Genomic DNA, 13,140 nt, shown 5'->3' with positions numbered 1-13,140 from the left:
CTTGAGAAAACAGTCGTAGGAGCCACATAGTCCTATCAAGTTTTACCTCGTCAGTTTTGAGAAGGACAGTTTGCCCGCTGTCAGAAGTATTGTGAGTACTACAAGTTTGGTAGCTAACTAAATCGCTCTGTCGTCTTACCCTTTGAGAGATTCTTGTGGAGCAGTTTGCTCATTGAACCGGTTGCTTGCCACTTTTATAACGGTCACTGCGTTTAACCTTTGGAAGGTTAGTGAAGTCATATTTGTCGTTGCTGGACATTGATATATTTATTATACGTTGGTCTAGACCATATCTAGACTTGTTAATATTGAAGTAGTGGAAACAGCTACATCCACTTAATGTTGTTGAAAACCGTTAATCGTATAACGGAACGTCGTCGGAGGTGATTTTGGTCTAGTGAAGCAGCATACAACAGCAAACTTCGTCGTACTACCAGAGTAGCAGCAGAAGCAGTGAACTATTTTAGAGAACCGTTATTCGTCAGCCCAGATCAAGTCATCGTCAAGAAAGTCGTTATTCGTCAGCCCAGATCAAGTCATCGTCAAGAAAGTCGTTATTCGTCCGCCCAGATCAAGTCATCGTCAAGAAATTCATTATTCGTCAGTCGTCCAGAGCAAGTTGCCGTCAAGAGACTGTTATTTGTCAGTAGTCGTCTACACAAATCAAGTCGTCGCCACTAGAACCGTTAACCTATTCGTCAGTAACTGTGTACACAAAGTCGTCAGAACTACACATACGGTCATCAACAGTCGTCGAAGAAACTGAAACATTTTGCTGTGGCATATCAAGACATCTGGAGCATTATGTGGGATACTCGACATGGATTGTATCCACTGGTAGCACCGGAGAACAGAGTCAGAACTGGAAGAGAAGCAGTGGAATTTGTTGTAGATCTATCATATTCGAGAATCCGAACAAAGGGGATCTTTCTTATCAAAAGCTAAGTGCCATTTTTCTTATTAGTATATGTTTAGATTGCCCTTAGAAATAGATTTTGTCTAAATTTGGTACGTTAGCCTGAGTAAAATCAGGTGGTGCGCCTTAAAACCCGCCGGGGTAAAAGACGTAATTTAAATGAAAAGCTATATTATACGTTTAGGATAGTGATTGTTTTTGTTTGTGTAAACGTCATATCCGTTGTTGCTTGGTTACTTCGTGACGTTATTAATGTGTGCCATATTGTCATATCCCAACCCATAGCGATAGTCTCATTTAATTATTTCATTTGTATATATTATTTTATATTATTTATTTTTATTAATTTAATTAGATCTGTATTTTTTTCACTTAATGATAGAAAGTACAGGTAGGATTCTTTTATTGTGAATCAGACTAAAATACATTTTAGTTTGAGCGGTTAAAATCAAATATGATTTAGCCATGAGAATAATGCCGAAACTGGCATAGTAATACTAGTAGTCAAACATTGTCGTCTGGCTAATCTTAGATCCACAAATTTTTGTACATTTCGTTGGTACATCTACTGATCTAGACTCTAATTTTGAATATTAATTGAAAGATGAATGAAGGTAGTACATTCTAGATGTATATATCTTGTTAAAGATATATTTCATTTGACATTGTATAAACATATTTATTTCATATGGTTAAATAGAACCATAATTTCTGGATTGGATCTAGATCTTATCTACTCTAGACAGTCTTAGAGTCTACTCTATAGACACTTCAGTCACATCAAATTTTAAAATTGATCATAGTTATTCATACTAATAGTCATAGTACTCTTGATAACTGTAGATCTAAATGGTACTATTATATATACTATAATATACTAGATTTAAATTTGTGTGATATTAATATACAGATTTGAATATAACTCAGACTAGATTTACACATTTACTGAATCTATAGAGACATAACACTTAAAACTTGTATAAAAGTGTGTAAAAACTTAAATATAAAATAAGTTTAAAGTATAGCCATAACTAATATAGGCTAAGTAAAAATATATAAATTTGGGTGAAAATAAAATACAATGGCTACATCATCATATGTGGACCTTAAGGAGGTTAAGGAAACAGCTATGCAGGATGGAAAGGCCATGGAGTTAAAAGGAAAGGACTTAGCAGCTTATGTACAGCAAGTTGTGAGGGAAGAAATGGAACGGCAAGATAAAATAAGAAGGGAAAAAGAAGAGATAGAAAGACAAGAAGAACGTCAAAGACAAGAGATAGAGAGACAGAAAGAAGAAAAAAGACAAGAGATAGAAAGACAAGATAGGATCAGAAAGGAAGAATATGAGAAGCAAAAAGAGGACCAAGAAAGGCAGAGAGAGCATGAAGCTAAAATGGAGAAGATGAGATTGGATGCAGCACAAGCTAGAGCTCAAACTGAACAGACAACTCAAGGAAATAACTCAAATAATTCTACCACACAAAGGGACAACCCTAATTCGCAAACATGGCTAAAGAGAAAGATACAAAGTTTTGATGAACAGAAGGATGACATTGGTGATTTTCTGAAAAGATATGAGGCAAAAATGTCTACATTTAATATGCCAGAAGAAGAATGGTCTGAAATACTGATAGACTTCGTTCATGGTCAAGCTCTAACAATATGCCAAAATCATGACCATCATGAGAAAGAAGAAGCTTTAGAAATAACAACTTCCAATACAATAACTATAATACCAATAGACAGTCAAGGAGAAATGCATATAACCATCAGTCTAACTATAATACTAACTATCAAAACAGAAATAGAAATAGAGGCAATAGCAATAACAACAATGTCCAAAGAGAAGAGAATGTTGCTTACTTACAAGCAGACATGTCTAGAGTAAATGTTTTTCCCTCCTATGTAAACTCAGTAGAAATTAAAGCAATGAGAGATTCTGGTGCAACAACATCAATTGTAAGATCCAATCTAGTCAAACCAGAACAATATTTAAAAGAAACTGTTAAGGTGATATATGCCAACATACAAAAATTTGATATATGTAAAACTGCCAAGGTCTGGATTGAATCTCCCTGCATTACAGGTGAGATAAAAGTAGTTGTAATGGATACCCCTGCTCAAGATCTTATTATAGGGAACTCACATGGAGTTGAATTGCCAACTGTTTTATTCAATGATATCAGGTCAGAAGACATTTGTACCTCACTCAGAACAATATTTCTAAAATTTGGATTTCCAAACAAAATTCTGTCAGACAATGCCTCCAACTTTAAATCTAACTTAAATAGAGCCTTCGCAGAAATGACTAATATAAAACTGGTACACAGTACAATTTATTCACCACAAGCCAATGGTGTCATTGAAAGATGGAACAAGACAATCAAACAAATAATTTATAAATTAGAAACAGAAGCAATGAATACTTGGGGATCAGACTTTAAACTATGCTATCTTTGCTTACAACACTACTACTCATGAAACAACAAAATTCAGTCCATATGAATTAGTTTTTGATAGGAAACCTAAAGGTCCACTAGAACTATGGGCTGATAATATGTTAGACCTAGAGAACTATGAAGAATACCATCCATGAATAACACAAACAAAACAAAATTTAAGACAGGGAATAAAATTAGCTGAGATAAATATGAACAGAAACTTGAAGAGATATAAAAAACAAGAACAGAAGATTAAGAACGTTAAACATAGGAGACCAAGTATATGTAAAGATAGAAAATAAATATAGCAAAGACAAAAATGAAGGTCCATATAAGATAGTAGGAAAAATAAATAACAAAGTGTACAAAGTAGACAGAAATGGCAAGGAATGTAAGCTGAGCATAGCTAAATTAGTAAAATTCCCCAAAAGAAAAGCTAATGACATAGAAGTAATTGATAGGGACACAGATTCAATAGGAACTATACAAGAATATGCTGCAAACACTACAACTGTTCATACTACCACCTCAGACTCAAGTAGTGATAGGACCAATATAAATAATTTAATAGGAAAATATAATGATGTCATTACATTGAGACTAGGCTGCACTGATCTGATTCAGCATTCAACAAAGTTAAATAAAACACTACCATCTACAACAAAGGCATATAACATTCCAAAGGCCTATGAGGAGTTAGTAAAAGTAAGAAATGAAGAAATTACTTATTGAAAACAAGATAGAAAAATCAGACATATGTTCTTAAGCATCACCCATGGTGATTGTCAAGAAAAAAGACAATAGTGTAAGAATCTGTTGCGATTATAGGGAGCTCAACAATTGTACTATTATAGATCCTGAACCTTTACCTGATACAGGCACTATAATTAATATGCTAAGCAGAGCCTCACTGTTTACCACCATGGCTCTAAATAGAGGATTCTGGCAAATAAAGATGGAAGAAGAGTCTAAACAATACACAGCTTTCAAATGTACTTTACCTGGGTTTGAAGGGATATACGTATGGAATGTCATGCCATTTGTGTTAGTTAACAGCACAGCCACTTTTCAAAAATGCATGAGTATATTATTATCAGGCATAGACAATGTAATTTCATATGTTGATGACATTTGTATTTTTACCAAGTCAGAAAAGGAACATCTAGACACACTTGAACTGATATTTGCTCGTCTAAAACAATAATAATATGACAATAGCTCCCAACAAATTAAATCTAGTAAAAGAAGAAATTCAATTTTTAGGCTACAACATTACTAACAATGGAATAACTCCTACCAAAGCAAACATCAGTAAAATAAGAAACATTAAGGAACCTGAAACAAAAAAGGATGTCAGAGCACTATTAGGTTTATGCAACTTCTTTAGAAAATGTATACCCAACTATGCCCAACTAATTCAGCCCTTAGTAGAATTTACCAAGAAGAAACATTCAAATCTAATCAACTTTAGATGATAGAAGTAGAGAGGCACTAATTAGATTAAAGGATAAGTTTAATGAGAAATTAGAGTTAGGGAGTATTGATCCTATTTCACAACTCCTACTGTACACTGATGCATCTAATAATGGTATAGGAGCATGCCTGCTGCAACAGAAAGAGTCATATCTAAAACCTATAGTCCATATAAGTAGAACATTATCTAAAGCAGAAAGAAAATATTCAACAATAGAAAAGGAACTATTAGCTATCGTATGGAGCATAGTCAAACTAAAGAACTATTTACTAGGAAGATTTTTTACAATTAAATGTGACCATAAACGATTGTTAGCACTTAAGAGAAAAGAACTAAAGAATAAAAGAATAAATAGATGGTCACTCATTTTATCTGATTACAAGTTTGACCTACAAAGTATACCTGGTCATGAAAATGTATTAGCTGATTTTTTGTCAAGACATGTAGAGCATGAAACAGATACAAATGAGGACAATGATATTGTACATATCAGTCAAAGCATTTTAACTGAGTGATTTCACAATGTAACTAGAAACAACTTGACATTTTTTTCAATGAGATCAACCTGACATTTTTTCTTGCTATCATGTAACTAGGTCATGACATATTTTTGTTACACTTACTAGTACCATTTTATTGCGTCATGATGACATTTTTTTCTTTTTCTTAATGCTATTGTACTCATTTCATGATTAATTGTATAGAATATATTTACCCTAATTTGACAATAATATAGAATATGATAATTACTAGATTATCTAATAGTGTATATGATTAGTAAACATACACAGTAATGTAAACCAGCAGATTGTAAGCAACAGTGAACTACTTCAACTGTTGACCTGAAATTTAAAAAAACAACAACTCACTAATGTAAATATTGATGATTTTTTCCAAATGGTACACACTTGAATGCTATCATTTTTTTTATGCTATTGTACTTTAACTACCATATATGTGTGCTATTAATAACAATCATAGACAATGTCACTATAACCTTGTATAATGGTGACAGAACTTAGAGTGATATTATGAATATTGGACACAAATATACTTGTATAGAGCTATGTAAACTCTATTGGGAGCTACTTGAATAAATTCACTCCATGTAAAATAACTTTAATTTTTCTTCTCAGAATTGAGATGTCGATGTATGTTAACAGAATGAGCACATAGCAGTTAAACATGCTCATGCAAAATATTTTCAGTATAATTGTAAATAGATATTATTATTTAACTATATTTCTGGAGACTAAATCTTCAAATTGTATTGATTTTTTTCAATAATATACTTGTATGTGGAACTATTGATGGTTGAAATGAATGACATGAAATTAGCACTTATGTATAATTAAGCAAGTAGTATTGAAGTGACTAATTAGATTAAGCTTGACATGAATAATTAAGCTACTAGACATATGTATAGTGATGTTACTATCATATGTACTTTTGTCATAGATTTTTGTCAAAAATCTTTTCCAGGGGAAGGGGCGTATGTCACATGCCGGTTTTGGGGTCCCTGTGGCATTTTGTGACTGGTGGTCATTTGACTGTTTCATGCAGTTGGCACGAGATTTTGTTTGGTCGGGTGACTGACTGCGGGGTGAGCGCCTCAGTTGATTTATGGACTCCTGAGAGTGAGGAGCTTATGTGATGTATCTAAGAGTATTTCCATTGGATTCTAATGTACTAGTGTTTTATGTCTATTTCTTGATGGATGAGATTGCCAATAATTCAATAATTGTATACTTTATTTTGAAAAAAAAATATTTCGTCTGCTAACGGAGAGTCTCTTTTAAGTATACGTGTTGTGGTTCTATTACTTAGCAACCTTAGTAAAACTATGCATCAACAAAGTTGAAGGGTATGAGGATAATTATTAATCACACAAAATAACATTCTGACAAGGCCAGAAGAAGCCCTAACACAACCCAAAGACATCTCTCACCCAATAGAGGCATCACATAAGGGAAAAGAAGTGTTACAGTATATAAATATAATAGAAATGTTTGTATTTTCACTATTTTATTATTATTTTCACATTAACTAATGTGAACACATTGTATCTTCTATCTCATTTTAATATAAATAAATCATACTGAACATTTATGCTATCAACTTATGTAAACAAAACAGCAAAATTTATTTGCTTCAGCTGTTGAACTTCTATGTCATTATTTAAATGAAACTGCACATCAGTGTATAACCATGTACAATATTTTAGAAGGTTGATTGTAGAAATGATTTCCTGTGTATTTTACAGTAAGGTATTTAAAATGCTACATGATGCAATAAATAGACTCAATAATGTAATGTTAACTTAGATTTTTTTTTCTAATTAATATATCATAGTATAACAATGAATGATTATACAGTAATCAAATATACTTGTGTTGATATTTTCTTGGATGTAATTGTAAATAAGTAGATCTATCTCATTTAGTTCCTACAGATTAAATCTTTAGAGACATTAGTATTATTTCACATTATCATAACATTGAGACATGATTAACATAACTATTAATCATTAATTATATTTGTTGAAACCATTTTATATAGTATTGATACTAATTTATGATAAAGGAAATTGATGATGATGATGAAAGTAACTAAGATGTAAGTAATTAAGATAAACAGATATTGATGATTTTGACATGTAATATTTTGTAGGGGAAGGGGCGTATGTAACACTATGATTAGAGTGAGATGCATGAGATGATTTCAATTCACGTGAAAATGCGGACTTACACATTGTCAAGCAAGGGGGTACCTTGATCACATGACCACATGTTAGCGCCATGATGTATCAAGAGACAGAGGTGTCTTTGGTTTAACTCATTCAGTGCAGAGCATCTATCCCATAGACGTTCTTACCCTACCTTTGTTTCGTTACATTTTTAAATTAAAATTTTTAAATAACAACAGTGGAACTATTTTTACTTTATAAAAGAGTTCTTCATCCTTTGTTTACATAGAAATTAGAAGCTTTTGGCTTTGTTAAGATATTTATTTTTTACTTTTTTTTACAATGTAAAAAAAATGTCGCCATGACTACGCTAGTCCAAGACACACCCATAGTGTTTTCTACTGAAGAAACTTTATAATTATTCTAAAATTTATCAAAAATAAATAGTAATAATGAAGAATTTGATCTAGATATATAGATTAGATCCAGGTAGGTCTAAGCCTAAGATAAATGAAAACAACAGAAATGGTAGATCTAAATCCAATATTCATCCACTATGCTGGGCCTTTTCTTGGTATATTTTCTAGCAATTGTTATTTAGTATTGTTTATCGGTAAAAATCATCACCATGACTATACTGGTTCAAGTTGCATGTTGTCTTGTTAGTACTCCAAAAGGTTTACTACTGAATAAATGTGAAATATAAAACTATTCTAGTTCCATAATTTATCACAAAGGAACAGTAATTATGATCTATGTATAGATCTTAGGTAAAATGAATTAGAATTTTTATTGTCCTTCAGCTAGTTAGAGATTTACGCTTTGATCTCTCGCTAGCCTATGTCTTGCACTGGTCTAGTATTAGAATGAAAGATGTTCTAGGCAAATAAAAAGAAGACAAATCTAGATCTATATCCCATTGATTCAAATGTACATAATATTTGAGTACATTTGATTGATAGATTTAGTACTGGTATCTATTATTATTGGTAGTAATAGTGCGATAATTTCTCCATTTTCTGACTAAAAAGCCATGTAAAAATAATAATATAATCAGTGATTCATCATCTTTTATTGACTGCTTAGTGTTAGACACCTTATTTATAGTTTAGTTATTTAGCGACGCACCATAGAAGACGCATATTGAACGGGACTAGTGACGTTTGGGATATGTTGGGTTAGAGACCGGAAAATCAGTTAGCGATATAATATTCCAGGGTAATGACGTGTTTAGTGACAGAGACTTCTACTGTGGCCTTTTATTAGAATAAATATATGTGAAGTTGTTCATCAGTGTTGACTACATCTCTTCACTAGTTAAAACCGATGTATTTGTTTGTCTGGCTTGTTGATCAACTACACGGAATACACCCGAACAATTATACACAAACGCTTGCAGAGTAATTGGTTGAAATTCAACAGTCATCCATAGTTGACCTCAAGACAGTCTGAACAAGCAACATCACAGTGGCGACCCCGACGCCCGAATGAACCTCGAACCGGACCTCGAAGCTGAACGTTTACTCAGGTGAGGGTCGTGCACTCGAAGATATAAAGTTTCATCGGAGTACGGCTGAACACAGCATCATCGCAGAGTGACTTTGTTCTAGATCTACATGCAGTCGTCGCCTGTTTGATCGTACGTTCGTCAAGCCGTTAACTCAGGGTGACCTTCGTCAAGACAGTAATCATAGCAACGTCTGGTCTACTCAACGAGTATATTATCAACGCCTGATCTTCGTATGCCGAATCGACCTACAGCCAGAGGAACCGTTCATTCATAACGGGTGAGAGATCGTTAGTGAACCTGTTGGACATATTTTTTCTTCGCTTGAGAAAACAGTCGTAGGAGCCACATCGAGTATCAAGTTTTACCTCGTCAGTTTTGAGAAGGACAGTTTGCCCGCTGTCAGAAGTATTGTGAGTACTACAAGTTTGGTAGCTAACTAAATCGCTCTGTCGTCTTACCCTTTGAGAGATTCTTGTGGAGCAGTTTTCTCATTGAACCGGTTGCTTGCCACTTTTATAACGGTCACTGCGTTTAACCTTTGGAAGGTTAGTGAAGTCATATTTATCATTGCTGAACATTGATATATTTATTATACGTTGGTCTAGACCATATCTAGACTTGTTGATATTGAAGTTGTGGAAACAGCTACATCCACTTAATTTTGTTGAAAACCGTTAATCGTATAACGGAACGTCGTCGGAGGTGACCTTGGTCTCACCTAGTCTACATTGGACATTTTGGTCTAGTGAAGCAGCGTACAACAGCAAACTTCGTCGTACTACCAGATTAACAGCAGAAGCAGTGAACTATTTTAGAGAACCGTTATTCGTCAGCCCAGATCAAGTCATCGTCAAGAAAGTCGTTATTCGTCCGCCCAGATCAAGTCATCGTCAAGAAATTCGTTATTCGTCAGTCGTCCAGATCAAGTTGCCGTCAAGAGACTGTTATTTGTCAGTAGTCGTCTACGCAAATCAAGTCGTCGCCAGGAGAACCGTTAACCTATTCGTCAGTAACTGTGGACACAAAGTCGTCGGAACTACACATACGGTCATCAACAGTCGTCGAAGAAACTGAAACATTTTGCTGTGGCATATCAAGACATCTGTGGCATTACGTGGGATACTCGACACGGATTGTATCCACTGGTAGCACCGGAGAACAGAGTCAGAACTGGAAGAGAGGCAGTGGAGTTTGTTGTGATCTAGCATATTCGGGAATCCGAACAAAGGGGATCTTTCTTATCAAAAGCTAAGTGCCATTTTTCTTATTAGTATATGTTTAGATTGCCCTTAGAAATAGATTTTGTCTAAATTTGGTACGTTAGCCTGAGTAAAATTCAGGTGGTGGTGAAGCCTTAAAACCCGTCGGGGTAGGAGACGTAATTTAGATGAAAAACTATATTATACGTTTAGGATTGTGATTGTTTTGTTTGTGTAAACGTCATATCCATTGTTGCTTGGTTACTTCGTGACGTTATCAATGTGTGCCATATTGTCATATCCCAACCCATAGCGATAGTCTCATTTAATTATTTCATTTGTGTATATTATTTTAAATTATTTATTTTTATTAATTTAATTAGATCTGTATTTTTTTTCACTTAATGATAGAAAGTACAGGTAGGATTCTTTTATTGTGAATCAGACTAAAATACATTTTAGTTTGAGCGGAGAAGATGAGATTGGATGCAGCACAAGCCAGAGCTCAAACTGAACAGACAACTCAAAGAAATAACATAAATAACTCAAATAATTCTACCACACAAAGAGACAACCCTAATTCGCAAACATGGCTAAAGAGAAAGATACAAAGTTTTGATGAACAGAAGGATGACATTGGTGATTTTCTGAAAAGATATGAGGCAAAAATGTCTACATTTAATATGCCAGAAGAAGAATGGTCTGAAATACTAATAGACTTCGTTCATGGTCAAGCTCTAACAATATGCCAAAATCATGACCATCATATTGATGATAGCTATCAAGTTTTGAAAAGAGAGTTGTTGAATGCCTATGGTCATAATGCTACAACTTTCAGAAAGAAATACTTTGACAATATACCATCATTAGGAATAGAACCCCAAACTACTATTAATATGGAAAAGGATTTTTTCAATAAGTGGGTAAAATTAGAAAAAGTGATAAACTCTTATGAGGGATTAAAAAATGTTATTCTAGTGGACAACTTTGTAAATAAATGTGATCCTCAATTACAATCTTTTATTAGAGAAAGAAACCCAAAAACTATAGATGAAATAACAGAGATAATGAGAGTATACAAAAATGCCTATCCAAATAAACCATTTTCTGATAGGGATAAGAGCAAAGTAGATTTAATAGGATACACCAAAGAAAATGTTGATAGAAGTAGAAATAGAAGCAGATCAAATAGTGGAAATAGAACATATAGTGAAATAACCTGTTTTAAATGTCAAGGAAAAGGTCATATAGCAGCTAACTGTAGAAGAGGGAATAGTAGGTCTGGAAGTAGAAATAGATACAATGAACAAAATAACAGTAGATATAGGAGTAGAGATAGGAATGACAGGGGAAATTATAGAAATAGGAGTTACAGTAGGGAATACAAAAATAAAGGTACAGATAGGGTATATTTCATGGAAGGAAATAGGAACAATTTTGCAGTGTACCCAGGGTTTGTAGATAGAATTCCGGTGGAATTAATCAGGGATTCAGGTTGTAACACTTTGGCAGTAAAAACTAAATTTGTCAAATCTCATTGGTATAAAGGGTTTACTAGGAAAGTAGAATTAGCAGATGGCACTGTAAGGGAATTTAAAGCTATAAGGGTATACATTGAAACTCCATTTTTCACTGGTTATTGTGATGGCATTGCAATACCAGAAATGAGATATGATATGTTAGTAGGAAACATAAAAGGAGTTAAAGAATGTTCAAGAAAAGAATTAGAAGACTGGCAAAACAAATACAAAAACATAAGACAAAATCATGAAAACATAGAAACACAAAATATAACAAGTATGGTAATAACAAGATCAATGGATAAACAAGATGAGAAACAGGAAAATACAATAAATGTAATAAGTAATGATGAAGAAAAAGAAATCAGTAATGTAATACAAATAGAAAATACAGATGTTAAGGAAAGAGAGGTAGAAAATGAAACACAAAATAGTCCTGAAACACAAATATCTCAAAGTGAAAAAGAAACAACACCCACATTTGCATTAGAACAAATGAATGACAATATTATTGGGAAAATATATTCAAGAATATCAGATAAAAACAATAATAATCCAATGGAGAAATTTTGTATAGAGAATAAAATATTATTTAGACAAACAAGTAATGACAACAAAAAAATAAAACAACTTGTCTTACCACAGAAATATTGGAAAGATGTTTTAATCATGACACATGATAATAATTTAGCAGCACATAGGGGAGTAAAGAAATGTTATAGGAATTTATCAAAACAAGTATTTTGGCCCAAAATGAAAGCAACAATCAATAAATACATAAACTCATGTGACATATGTCAAAAGAGATCTAACAAAAGCTTAGTGAATAAAGCACCCATTCAAGAAATGGATGAACCTACAGAACCATTTCAGAAAGTATCTATTGATTTAATAGGTCCTTTAATTCAAACTGAAAATAATAATAAATACATTCTAACAGTAATAGACATGTTTAGTAGATACCCAGAAGCAATCCCATTATCAAATACAAGTGCAGAAAATATCATTAATGCCATAACTCAAAAAGTAATTACAAGACATGGTATACCTAAAATTATATTGAGTGATCAGGGATCTCAGTTTAAGTCAGAACAATTTAAGAAATGGACTAAACAATATAATATACAACACATATACTCTTCAGTTTACCACCCAGAGAGTAACGGGTTATGTGAACGGTATGGTGGTTCACTAAAAAGATCACTAACAAAAATAATTCAGAATAATCAGAACAAATGGGATCATTACATTAACTATGTACTATTTGCTCATAGAAACAACATCCATGAAGCAACACAATTTTCACCATATGAAATAATACATGGAAGAAAACCTAGAGATGAATTAGATGTTTTCAAAGAAAATCTAATAGACAATGAGAATAAATTAAATAA

Source organism: Biomphalaria glabrata, chromosome 9, assembly GCF_947242115.1.
Source record: "Biomphalaria glabrata chromosome 9, xgBioGlab47.1, whole genome shotgun sequence".
NCBI classification, from domain to species: Eukaryota; Metazoa; Mollusca; class Gastropoda; family Planorbidae; genus Biomphalaria; species Biomphalaria glabrata.
This window is presented reverse-complemented; position numbering follows the sequence as displayed.